Consider the following 15,027-nt stretch of genomic DNA (forward strand, 5'->3'; position numbering starts at 1 on the left):
GTCTAGCAAAGCATATTTTGCACTGCGAGTTCAGATATATAACTGTTATAACTGTTATGATTTTAATGGCAACACCATAAGCCTGCCAAGCAGCCTGTACAGGTTGAATGATGAAACCACTCTGATATCATTGTATGGGTCATAAAACGACAAATTCAGATGGTTCTGATGGGCGTCTTGATTTTCCGTATTATGTTGGATAACACGTTTCCTGTTCTCCTCTTTATCTTCATTGTTGAGCTGTACCTAAATTCTGCATTTAACTCCTGCTAAGGGCTGGTCTATTCATTACCAGTTTAGTTTCTCAATTCAAACAGGTGTTTTCGCGAGTTCCGAAGCAACTTGCATGGTGATAACCGCCCCGTTACTTCCAGGCCACTCATTTTGTTTGAATTTGCAGGATGTACACGGGAATTGTGGTCTAGAGCCAAGTCCAAGTTTTTGCTCAGAGACTAATGTGATGTAAAACCTATCGCATTTCTGATTCTTGATAATATGGTTCATAATATGATTTGTTTGTTAAATTAAGCGATACATTTTCTAGCAGGGTTTCAGAGTTTTGTTTATTTGCAGACATGTCTGTGACCGAAGAACTAGTTCCTTGTTACATTGAACCTTCTTGTCCAATATTAGCGTGTCTCTTTCCCATATTGCTTATCAACATTTCACGAGAATAATGGTTTAATTTGTTAAGAACTTGTATATAATGGCTGTCCCATGGCAATAAACTGTCGTTCATTTTTTCCAATGCTGAAATTGTTAAGTGTGCTGCAAAATCCTGTTTCAATATTCTTAAAAGTAGAACTAACTGGTTGTATTCCTGAGAACTTTCTCTTATAAGCGTTACTTTTAAACTATTAAACATTTTATCAAACAAACTGAGGGTTTTACATTATATAATTGAGAATTTGTACTAATCAGTGTATTTATAAGCATGATTTGAATGTTGGTAATATTTAAATACTTTTAATCATAAGATTAAGGGCAAACATCCTCATAGTAAATTATTAGTAACTGACTCCTCAATCTTCTTTTATTTTAATTTTAGGCAAAGACTTTATATGTACAGTCACTTAAATTTGAACAAGCTTTTATTTTTATTTTTATAGGTTTTCAATGTAAGCAATTGTATCAGAATTCTTTAGGTATTTTAGAACAAAACAAGAAATGTGTCAATAGGACACGGATGCCCCCACACGCCACTGTCAATCTTATGACTCTAGGTCAAATATTTTTTGGACTACATGTGCCACAAAGTGAAAACTAAAAATCAACAAAGGGCCATAATTCTGTTAAATTTGGATGCAGCGGAAATTCCTACCATCTACACATTAAGGTTGTTCACCCCTGGAAGTTTAAGCAAAATCTGCCATCCGGTTTAAGAGGAGTTGCGTTCATAAAATTTCTACATTATAGTAAATAGTGAAAAAATCAACAAAAGGCCATAATTCTGTTAAAATTGGTCGCAGCAAAAATTCCTTCCTTTACTGCCATCTACACATTAAGGTTGTTCATCCCTGGAAGTTTAAGCAAAATCTGCCATCCGGTTTAAGAGGAGTTGCGTTCACAAGATTTCGGGACGTACGGACAGACGGACGGACGGAAAAGTGCAACGCTATATGCTCCCACTTTGTAGGGGCATAATAAGCAATAGTTTCTTATTTTAGCATATGCATATGAATATGGAATGAGAAGAGAGGTAACTCTGTAAGTTATATTGAAAATTCTTGCAGAGTTGCCTCCCTTCCATTATATTATTTTCATAGTCTCTTGTAATTCCTATTCAAATGGCTGTACATAAACAACTTTTATTTTGTAAACTATGTAATTGAATTGTTTTGTGTTGTTATGTTTGGATGACATTCAAATAAAGAATATATATTCAATTGTATATGGTCGAAAGTAGATATTAAAGCAATTTGTTGTAACATTTCTAAAGGGACTATTAGCATAATGTAATTTTAAACACGCAGCGAGGGTAGAAAAATGTAATTATGTGCTAGTAGAGGGTACCTAAATAACAAAAATGATTATGAGATACATAAGTGTTATAAAATAGGCTTTACTTAATGAATTACGAGTGATGTATACTGTTAATGGGTATCCTTTAGTGCGAGTATGAAGAAAAATCGAGCTTGTATGTTTTGCTGTTCAAAACCTTTTAATATCATGGAGTACGGATGTATTGCTTGAGCCGCAATTTAAAATACATTTAATATTATGTAAAATATTATTATAAATAAATCGATTTGAAAACAATGATATTAAAAGAAATTAAGACTTTACACTGACAACACTGCATGATATTTCAAAATAACGTTGATTTCACGAAATATTATTTTTATAATTAATATGTCATAAGAACATGTTTGATCAGAAAATTACATTATGGTTCTTATGACAGTCGAGCATGTTGTGTGAATTTATTGTACAGCTATTTCATTACTGTCAAAAATTACAGAATATTGTATATTTTAAACATTCTGTCGTCCGAGAATTTTCCTACGTGTTATTCTGCTGCAACTACTATTCTACTGCTACTGCTACTACTACTACTACAACTACCACAACCACTACTTCTACAACTACTTCTACAAGTAATGTTATTGCTGCTGCTTTTACTACTACTACAACTACCATTACAAATACCACCACTACTACTATTACTACTTCTGCTGCTGCTGCTACTGCTGCTGCTGCTGCTGCTACTACTGCTACTACTGAGCAGCAGCTGCTGCTGCTGTTGCTGCTGCTGCTGCTACTACTGCTACTACTGCTCCTGCTGCTCCTGCTGCTTTTACTTCTACTTCAACTAACACTACAACTACCACTACTACTACTACTACTTCTTCTACTACTACTGCTACTGCTACTAATACTACTGCTACTGCTTCTGCTAATTCTACTACTTCAACTACTTCTACTAATGCTTCTTCTCCTGCTACTGCTACTGCTGTGCTACTACTTCTACTACTACTATACTACTTCTTCTACTATTACTTCTTCTACTGCTACTACTTCTGCTACTACTGCTGCTACTACTTCTGCTACTTCTACTGCTACTTCTACTGTTACTGCTATTTCTTCTTCTACTGTTACTACTGCTACTACTAATCCTACTGCTACTAATACTACTACTGCTACTGCTACTACTACTACTACTCTTACTGCTACTATTACTGCTACTACAACTGATACTGCTACTGCTGCTGTTGCTGCTGCTACTGCTACTATTACTGCTACTACAACTTCTACTGCTACTGCGGCTGCTGCTGCTAATGCTACTGCTTCTGCTGCCATGCTCCTGCTGCTGCTGCTACTGCTACGGCTCCTGCTTTGCCTGCTGCTATTGCTACTGCTACTTCTACGAGGGGTGATCAAAAATAAACCGGACTGGGACTGTCAATTGAAGAATTTTCAACCTTGGCTATCAGTTATTGTTATATATCACACTTAACTGGAAAACAATACCTGTAAACTGATGCTATATCCAATCTGATAACGCAAGTAGCTAGTCCGTACGAGCGAATTAAAAAAAAACATGGTAACGCACACCCGGCGCAGTGCGTAAATTTGCACTGACATAAGACGTTTTTTTATGTGAATGTTTTACATTTAGGTTTTCAAAGTACGCCAAAACGTCATAAGCTGTATCTATGGCATTGCCTGAATAAATAACTTCATTTAAACTATATCTTTATTTGCAATCACATTTCAAACGTCACTTGCAACAGAAATACTCACGTTAAATCTATGTCGTCGGAACGTCTCGAAAATCGATCAATAAGAAACGTTTATCAAAAGTAAGGCGAGAAGCTAAGATTACGGCTATCAAGGGAAAAATTTCAGGAAGTCACAGCATAGTTTTTTTTAAAAAAAGCATAAACAATTAAGAAAGGATGATAGAGAAATGGAAAACAAGTAGGTGAGAGGTAGAAAGAAGAAATTTTCATTATTGACGTCAATCGCCGAGACGTTGAAAAATGACAGTTGATTGACTGCAGACATTGTCAAATATTGTTGACAGTAGCTACGGGACGGTGTAATCATCAATTAACTTTTAATGATCTTGTTTAATGATTTATAACATATATTAAATTATTGGTTTACATTGTATTTTTTTTTAGTTTACGTTGTACTTCTGGTGGTAGAACTGTGTATCAATTGTCCAGTCATTGGCATGCGTTTTTATTTATTTTTAAATAATTGCTAATTTGTTCTTAGTGTGTATTTTCTTTATTTCATCGTATGCATGTAATATTATCATTCAGCAACATTATAATTAATGTAGACATTAATTTTGTTACTGCAGTGCCGATTTGTCAAGATAACATCAAGTTACAGAAGGAAAGAACGAAGTTTTTTGCGGAATTCAGGAGCTCTTATCATCATCCATTTCTATTACATACAATTACATGCATATGATCGGATTGTACAGAAGTAGAGAGATTATTATATGCTATGAACAGGCAATTGTGTTATTGTGTCTTACAAAGTATGGGCTTATTTTTTGGAAATGGTTTGCCGTCTAGTCAGCGTCTCATGATCCGATTAGTCATTTTACGATGTTTCAGATAATATGAATAAGACACTGTATTTTTGTTTTCTGTCGATCGATACTAATTTTTTAGCTCCTTTTGAGATTGATTTTTTAGCTTTTAACGTCTCTGATTTATTGATGTATACGAGTTCGAAGTATGATTCCCGCTCAGCTCTGATGTCACTTGGTAGCGAGGACGTTCACAGTCTGTCGCGGCTGTATTCTATTTTAAGCTATCTGGGATTGACCTATCATACTCAGTTTGGCCATTAAGTTTTACAACAATCGTAAGAATGTACTCGCAAATAGAGAGGGTTTAGTACCCAATATAATATAATACATTTACTGTCATGATCTGGGATCTTATACATATTTTAATAAGTCTCAGTTGGTATGATATACTGTAAGACCTGAACCATTTGTTAATCTTTACAATCTGTATTTGAACTCAGATCTGGATTAAACGGATTACTGACTTGACAATATGGTACATAAGTATAACAACTTTATATTGGAACTGTCGATATGGATATTATTATGTACTAGAATCTTACATATATGTTTTCTAATAAGCTCAGTGTTTTACTATTATGAACATCTGAGTTAATAGAGTTTCTATATTTGTATGTTATTTTCTGAATAATATCTATGACATAATAAATCATGATTGAATGGAACAGATGCCTATTTTTCTCATAAGTAGACCAAATTTAACTCCACAAGTGTTACTTTCCTTTATTACGCCTGGGATTTGGTATACGATAGCTTGAAGGACATCCTTTCTCACTTTTAAGGGGGCGTATCTGGTTCTAGAAGTGGGATTGTCGAGAGTTTATAGAATGGAAATTTGGAAATCTATGTATATATGAGACACCATATTTTGTTAGGGTCTAAATCAGAAGTAAATTAAATATTGATGGTATTATTTTTACTTTTTTGATTTTGAATTTGTGTGTGATTGGCATATTAGGTAATATAGTGCGGAAATATGATATGCATGAATTCTGGATTACAGAAAATGAACAGGTAAGTTTGATCAGAATTATTTATTGGTTGAATTGTAAATAACACAGGTTTTTTTTTATGTTGACCGATGATGAAGTGTTGGATTTTTTCTTTCTGAAAAATAGATAAGAATGACAATGTAATTATTTTATATTAATTTATACAATTTTATAATTAAGCATTTTATATTATAATGATATTAATATAGTAAAATGGAACGAGTATTCATTGCTGCTTATGTATTTATGGAGGTAATGCTCAAGAATTGTCTCGTTCATAGAAAATGTTAGTAATGATAAGAAAATATTGTCTAGTATTAATACTAGTATTGAATGAGAATAGGTTTGTTGTGTCACCTAACATGATATTTCGAATCCAGTAGATATGAAACTCCTAGTGTATTAGAGATCTTGAAAATTATATGGGTAAGCCATGTCACCAGGATTATAGCTAAAGATACTGGTTTGGGTCAAACTATCAAGTAATTGTAAGAATTCACATTGCAAAGCCATGAACAGGTTAGAAAATGATTGTGTACTGTTAAGTCAAACTGTCTTGAAATATGAACTCCTGATCCCACATCAGATTAATCATAGTGCGACAGGACTTCAAACATTTGATGAAAAACCTATGACAGAAATAGATAATTGTTCAAAATGGGTCGTTTTATTCGATGTTGTATATGAGACTGTTACCTAATTACCCAAATTTGTCATTACCTAGAACAAAGAGTACTTGAAAATTGAAACCGAAATTAGTGGAGATGAAGACTTGCTAAGATTTTCTTGCACAGATTCAATTTACTGACCTGAAAATAAAATGGTTGGACGTAGTTACCCAGAAATCATTATATCTTGCAAGTAGCTTAACAGGTGGGGCTCGGTCACTTTTAAGCGAAAATGATTGAAGGGGTAGGCGTGATTTTGTACATTAAAGAAAAACTAAAAGCAAGTATGGGACAGAAAATCAAAGCCGAGTGTTTCGTTACCCAGTTAAAGAGTCGTGTTCGTGGAAAAGGGGAGACCATTCCAGAAATGGCCTCAGTCCATTAGAAAAATGACTAGGCTAGCTTATTCCCACAGGTAGCCAAGATGTGTCAGAGCTTTGTCACTCGATAGTTTCATAGATGCGTTAAATGATTCTGACATACGTTTAAGGGTTGCGTGAAATTGCTCCAAAAACTATTTCTGAAGCTGAGAAAATGCATTGCGCATGGAAGCCCATAGGTTAGCCGATCGAAATAGAAATAAGTTTGTCTGTGCAGTAGATAATGTAAGTAGTGACAAAGGAAATACTGGTGTCTAAATCAACAAATATGGGTCAAAGAGCAGATAGTAGTCAAAGTAGACAACCGTAGTAGTTGCAACAAGAAATCAGGGTAATAGAAATCATACTATCGAACCATAAGTTTTTAAATCTTATAGCAAATAGGCGTCAAAATGAAACAGACCTAGATATCCCCAGAAACATGAAACAGATTTCATAATAATGGTTTTACGGCAATGGTCGAAACGATAGAAGTTATCAAAACAATAATTATTCTATGGAAGTAATGATCAACAAAGGTTTAACCAAACCTTACCAGGGAAACTCAAACAAGTCCAGCTGGGGGATCGCAGCTTGACAAATCAAAAAGTCCCAAATTGCCATTAAATAATTTAGGTTCTGACCATGGATACTTTTTTCTGCTACCATAATGATGTATTTGACTATTGCTAGTATTGATAGTTGGTGCTAAATGTTAGCTATAATAAGTAAAGAAACTGTAATGATTGGCCTTATTTCAATAGTCAGTTATTGAAGCTGTACTGATGGTGATTCATACGTTATGGTGAAGACAGCACTTTTCCTGGAAGGCAGAACGAATATTGTATAGGGTAACAAAAATAACTGTCACGAGTTTTTGGATTGCTGATATGCAACTGCCTATTGGTTAGTTTTCTGTTATTGCCACAATTGTGATAATAATTTGAGTAAAGGGTCATACACTGAAGGGGAGAGAACCGTGTTTTATGAATCAGAAAATGCACTGTCATATGTGGTGAATTAGCAATTACTGAACCATTAGTTCTTCCCCTGAAAACTGAATTATTGTAGAAGGGACGTTGGACACTTGAGTGAGATAGGGTTGTTGATTAGGAAACTCAGATTAAGTTTTGCTGAAACTCGGGGTTGTTAGTAGCAAAATCTTTAATTAGTCCAAAAATGGCCATTTTCCAATGAGAATTGCAAATTTCAATAGTGAACCTTATATCTATTATGAAAATACAGTAACTGCTGTATTAGAACCTGTAACTGTAAATGAGCCTGTATCTGTGAGAAATGTTAGCACTAATGTATCCAAGGTGGCAGCAAGTAGTACAACTCTGCCTGAGCATTTAAAAAGTGTTTATGATAGGTCTTCTGTGCATCTCGATAATATACAAAAAGGAAAGTTAAAACAGTTTCTTATAAAGAATCAAGATGTGTTTTTCACAAAATGATAGAGACACTTGGTCATACTGACTTAGTTACACAACAAAATAGACACTGGTAATCGATGAAACCTGTAAAAACCTATCCTTATCGTGGTCCCACTAGCAAAAACGTAAAGCAGCAGAAGCTGAAATTAAGAAAATGGTTGAGGACGGGATAATAGAACCTGCATGTTCCCATGGCTATCCCCATTCTTATGGTAAAACCAGATGGCAGTATCAGATTTTGCTGTGATTTTCCGAAAACTAACCGTTGCACTGTAAAAGAATATCAACCTCTGTCTAGAATAGAAGATAATTTAGATCATTATCATCTGCAAAAATGGTTCTCGCGTTGTGACCTAAAATCGGGTTTTTGGCAGATCGATATTGATCAAGAAAAGTAGGCTATTAAACAGCCTTTAGCTTGCTAAGGTGGTCAGCAATGGCAGTTTCGTAAATTAGGCCTTTGGTCTTTCTAATAGTCCTAGTGTTTCTCACCAGGCTCATGCAAATTGTATTTAAAGGTTCTTATTTGGAATACTTTAGTATTGTATTTAGATGACATTATTGTCTTTGCAACAAACTTTGATCAAGCCCTGGTACGTTACAAGAAGTTATGGACAGGTTAAAGAAAAGCTGGCTTAAAGTACATCCAAAAAAGTGTCATCTCTTTCAAACAGGTTACATTATTAGGTCACGTTATAAGTGAAGATGGCATTTCAACATGTCCCGATAAAGTTAAAAGTGTGCAAGAATGGCCAAGACCAAGAACATGTAAGGAGGTTAAAAGCTTTACCTCTCTAGTTTCATTTTACCGAAAGTTTATTCCTATAGGTTCTCAACTATTGCAAAACCTTTGCATGCACTATCAGAAAGGGTCATAAGTTTGTGTGGACCACAGAATGTGAACAGGCTATGTTACCTGAAAGCTTGCTTTGACAGTAGTCCTATTTAGCTTTCCCTACTTCAGACGATTATTTTATAGTTGACGCTGTAGCGAGTAATTTTGCGTATGGGCGGAGTCCTTGTCTACAAATACAAAATGGCCAGGAAATGTTATAGCGTATTACTCCAAAATGTTTACCAGATCAAACGAGGATATGTATAAAAAGAGTAAAGAATTTTTAGTGGCATTCAACAGTAAAGCACTTCATATTAACTTAACGGTGATAAGTTTTACTCATCAGAATGATAGTGCCAGTTTTAAAATGTTTAACAAATTCAAAAATCTAGAGGTACTACTTGTAGTGGATTAATATTATTGAGAATTAGTGATTATGAATTGTACATAGACGGTAGGGTTCTATGAACAATTGCTGATATGCACTTAGTTAAGATGACAATGTTAATGATAGAAATGTGTCATTGTGATAGAGTAGAAACAGATAGTGATATTTAAACAGTTGCTAGAGTAGCCTTAAAACATGACAAGTTAAAACTTGTAGATAAAAATGTGTTGAAAATAACAAACCAGAAGTTTGTAAAAGTATTTACAATATGTTAATGTGACAAATACCGTTACAATTTTATGAAAGTTCAGATTATTTTGCTGAACTCTTTTCTTTCTGTTTAGTTTATTGCTTGGGCTTATTGCAATGAAAGACTTTAGTATATTGTGTTATCTGTATATTTTTTCAATTGTGTACTAGGAGCAACTTTGTGATCAACACAAGCAGACAAATATCTATCTGTACGCAAAAAATAGGTAAATACAAGTAAAATCCTGTAAAGTGACTAATCAAAGTAAAAGAGTGTCTTACGATAATAATGTGTTAAACGTACCCGCTTGACAAAATAATCAAACTAGTCTATGTCAGATAGAATGAACTCACAGCTTCAATCCGATATATGGAGTAAAATAATTAATTAGAACTAGAAATCAAGCTAGTAACGAACTGTAAAGTGATGAAATACATCAATCTAATAACACCCAACGGGTTAAAGATATACTAAACAACCAAGTACAAACTCAAAAATGAAGATGAGATCAAAAATCAGTAACAATGAGATAGTATACGAGTTAAAAATAAAACTATTAAAAAAAATGTAGAAAAATTCATAGTGGCAAATAGCTGAAGCTAGAAGTGCACACGGTGTGCCTTCTAGTGCACTACATTATTACCAGGTGGTAGGGAGGTGGAACTATGGATTCTCTGGATAGGGTTTATTGAAAATTGTATACATGGACCGGGGGTCATTATTGTTAGCTTGTTGTAGAAAAGAACTTTGGGAAATATAATGGTTTCATATAATCATCATATAAAATCATATTTTATTAACCAGTTTTAACTGTAAGTGTAATAATCACACCCTTAATAAAATAAAAATTAATATTAAGGTTAATTTTCAAATATGCTCAATATGAATTTGCGTAAAGTTGTTTTTTTAAGCTATTTTTAATGGCCATGTGTATTTCATTTTTTCGTAGTGTACAAATGGAAACTATGTGCATAATTGCTCTGGTAACAACAGAACTTTTTTTTTCAGAGCTTAAACAAGTCAGGAAAGTTTTAAATTTACTAAATATTATTTTATAATATATGACTTAGAGACAATTTCTCAATGTCATTTGAAAGAGAATATTAATTAATTTTAAAACAATAAATATATGTGATGTAATTTAGTATAAAGTGTAATGCTTTGCATAGTTTTAACGATATAAATGATTAATATTACCCATTTAATTAATAATTGAATGATTTATTCATGATTTAATATTAAAATTTAATGTATTAAAGGGAAAAGCCTCAAGTCAGTGCTGTGTATTGGTATTTTTACTGAGATTAATACTACTCTCTGCTTGATAAGGAGGGCTCAGGGTAATAACAAAGAAGGTCAATTGTACGGATTTAGGGATTTTAAGTTGGCATTGAAATTCTGCTTTATGCAAAACACATGTAGACATAGCTGGGATTTTATCAGGCTTTGGCAACAGGCTGTTAGTCATTGATACATGACCAAATTTTGTATAATAAATATACAAAAAAAACAATAATGGCATTAATGGCATATTAGATATTTTGTACTTAAGCGGAATTTGTACTTTACATTTTCACATTTTGCACCTGATAATCATATATTAATTAAGGGTCAATGTTCAATTCAGTTGAAAGAAATTTAATTCATTGATTTAAAACATCCATATCATGTGATATTATGTTTTTTTCAACTATGAAATCTTGCGATTAAATATTAATTTTTTTCCATGAATTATGGCAGATAACTTATAAGTTTTGATAATATATTATCTGTGCATGAAAAAATAAATTGATGACTTTTAAGATTTCTATATTAAAAATTTAATGTATAGAGGGAATGCTTTTATACAAGAGGAACAGGCGCTCTAAGTCATGCTGTGTATCTGGTATTTTTCTGAAGAGTGCCTGTTTTCATATAATACTGTCCTCCTGCTGATAAGAGGGCTCAGGTAAATAACAAAATGCAGATGTAGGCATAGTTTTTTAAAATTTCCTGTTCTTGTTTTTTTTCAAAAACATGTAAGACATCTAAGATAAAGGACTATAATCAAATGTATAAAAATTATAAATAATGGATAAACGCATGTTAGATATTTTTGTCATTATTGTCTTTGAAGTGGAATTTTCTAATCTTATCATAAAAACTGGTTAAAATCAATATTCAGTTGTTAATTTCTGGAAAGGACTCATATCAATTTTTATGTCCATATTTCTTGCAATTCAGCATTAAAATCATCTTTAGTTCTGAATGGGGAAAAGTTTATTTTCTATATAGATTGAAAAATTTCGCTTGTAGTTTTAAACAATAGTAGATATCTATTTTAAAGAAATTTTATAAATACATGATTATAAAACTTTTTCAAACTTTCTTCAATTATGCCGAAGTTGTTTTTTGTTTTTTTGTTTTTGTTTTTAAATAAATACCATACAGTTCAAAGATTTGAGTGTCAAAGTCGTGCGGTGTATGGTGTTTTATATAGTACTTGCTGATTAATAGATGCCTAGGTAAAATATAAGATAGGTCATGGATGATTTAAATATATTATAGGCATTTATATTTTCTGTAGTTCTGCATACTAATTATGATTATCGGTATTACATTATAAAAGAATAACTGTAAATATTTTTTGATATTTATAAAGCTCTATTGAATAGATTATATTGGCATATTATTTGTAATTGCTGAGTATGAATGAATTATAATGATTTGATTGTCTGTTTAATAAAATAGGTAATTTGAAAGATTTTCTAATCTTTTGTAAATATTCATGTCGTTAATATAATCTAGTGTCTAAAGTACTCAATCTTATCCAAGAATATATATCTTATATAACCATCTTATGATATTATATTTTATTTTTCGATAAGATATCAGTTATTTATATATCTTTGAGTGTAATATCGTAGTTTTCATAAGGTGAAGGAGTTATTAAAGAGAGAATAATAATCTGGATAAATTTGCCATTATAATATCAGTATTGATAAGTGCTTTGAATGTATTATTAAGCTATTTTAATATGCTTGAAATCTTCCTTACTTAATCTACCATAATGTAGGATCATAATTATTCTTAATTGGTTGTTAGATTTGCCATTCTCCCCTCCACCTGCCAAATGAATCAACGTGTCTGATTTTGTTTAATTTTAGCTTTTCACTTGTTTCTATTTCTTTACAGATTAGTAGATGAAAATGAGATTCACTAGTTAATAATCATTGATTTTGTTTATTCTATGCCACTTACAACTTAAAGTTATAATTATTTATGTTTATTGTTCTAAAAATAGTTTTTAAATCATTAAAATTAATGGATTTGAAATTATTGTCATATATTTTATCGCATATTTTTTCAAAATTTCATATTCCAACTTCAATTTATTAGAAACATTTATACAGATATTGTATTATCTATTTTTTTGTAAGTCAAATTCTATTCGATTTGAAAATAGAAGGTAATCTGTCTAATATCGATATAATAGGTTGTGTGCACTACAAGTGCATCTTATGGAAGTGCACTATGTTAGTGCAGCTATCTAAGTTGCACATACTAAGTGCACTTTGAAGTGCTACGTAAGTAGTGTCACATCTTATTTGCACTCTCTAGTTGCACTTTGTGGTAATCCGTTTAGTGTGTATACTCAACTGTAATTACTTTAAATTCTAAAGAGTGTTCAGATCATTATGCTGACATAATATTTAAAGATACAGAGGTTGTTACTGGTCCATCAAATAGAGATAGTAGAACAGATAACCATACAAATATAAGCATAGACAAAGACTTGACTGGAAAACAAGCTGATAGCAAACCAGTAGTAGTAAGATTAGTACAGGATGTGAGATAGAAGTACAAAATGAGATAGATGTAGAAAATTTAAACTTAGAATATGTAGCTGAATTGCAGAAGTCAGACCCTATTATCAAACATGTTTGAGCTGGTTTAAAGTAAAATGAGAACCAGACTGGAATAGTGTTTCTGAACATACGTGGTAGTAATTAAAATATTTCTGGATAGGATTGGTAATCTTTAGTCATGAAAGAAGACATTTTGTTATAGTTAAAGTGGGAGAGTGTATGATGGTAAATACGTGTTGATTTCCAAACTAGATTTTATGACCCAAATGGTCTTACTAAGTATGTTTTGACACAGTTACATGATACTGTGACACTAGTGGTCATTTTAAGGGATTAAGAAAACTTTGAAAAAGGTCAGACAAAGATTTTATTGGTATACATCAAAGAAAAGATGTAGAGAATGTGGTGTAAAAATGTTTAGTATTGCCTCTAGAATAAATGCCCCCTAAAGAAATTTTAAAGCTCAATGAAAAAATTGTTATTCTGTGAAGATGGGAGAGGAATCGCAAATAGATTTTTGTAGGTCCATGTAGGTTAAACAGAAAATGAACACGCTATTGATGGTTGTTTCTGATTAGTTCATCTAAATGGAAGGCTATTCCTCAAACATTGAACTGTTAAGTGCACAATACCCTTGTGGAACACATTCTTTCAAGATTTGTGTGCCCTTCAAGTACTCGATACAGAACAGGGTCCATTTTGAATAAAGTTATTTCAAGACTTGGTACAGTTATCATAGGTATCCAAAGCCCGAACTCCACCGTCCCAAGGTGGAGGTTATAAAATAGCAAAACAGAAGTTCCTAAATATGCTTAATGCTTTTGGTGTCTGACATAGAAATGTGACTGGGATACAATGTACTTTTTGTTTAAGCATATGTTCGTTCTGTGCCGAGTCAACTGGTGTCAACCACAACATGATGTTTGTCTGAAATTCCGATTCCGGCAATTGATTTTAGTCTTTAGGCAAACCTGAAAATAGATCGAACTGAAACAAAACAAATAATTGGATAGGATTATGTAGGCTCAACTTGAGTCTAAGCTTAGCTCTAAGTTCATGAATTTGCTCGAAGAGGTTCACTTCTAGTGATTGGCATGAAATGAAAAATGATCTTAATAAGTCATCAAATACTAGTTTTCGAGGGTGACCGTGTACTGGTATTACAATCTCTCAGAGAAAGTTGGTCGCAGTGGTAAACTTACACGACCATGGAAAGGTCCTTATGTAATAGTAAAGCTAAATAAGTGACATCAATTGTTCCGCATTTCGAGGTGGTTCTAGAGAGAACCGCGTGTTTGCATTAGGATTAATTGAAGCCTTATGACAGCTAATAATAAGTTCAGAACACAATGAAAATAATGATTAAGCTGTACTTTGACCCTTACTGTTTCACATACAAATCAGGTTCTCACTAATCTGTAAATATATAAAATATAATAAATATGGTATACATGAAGCTAAAACATTTTTTTTAATAACTAAAATTGGTTGTATTTGTCTTCTTGCAGAAACGGTTTACATGTCGTACATGTGGAGACATGCACTTTACTACTAAGGGTTAATGTAGAGCTCACCTAAATTGAACAGCACTCAAAGATAAACTTTAAAATGTACAAGTGTGGTAAAGTGTTTTGAGAAACACACCAGGTCAGTCGTGTCATACAAGAAGGGAAGACTTCATTCGATTTCATACAAACCA

Source organism: Ruditapes philippinarum, unplaced genomic scaffold, assembly GCF_026571515.1.
Source record: "Ruditapes philippinarum isolate M1 unplaced genomic scaffold, ASM2657151v2 ctg7978_1_1_1_1, whole genome shotgun sequence".
In the NCBI taxonomy this organism is placed as follows: domain Eukaryota; kingdom Metazoa; phylum Mollusca; class Bivalvia; order Venerida; family Veneridae; genus Ruditapes; species Ruditapes philippinarum.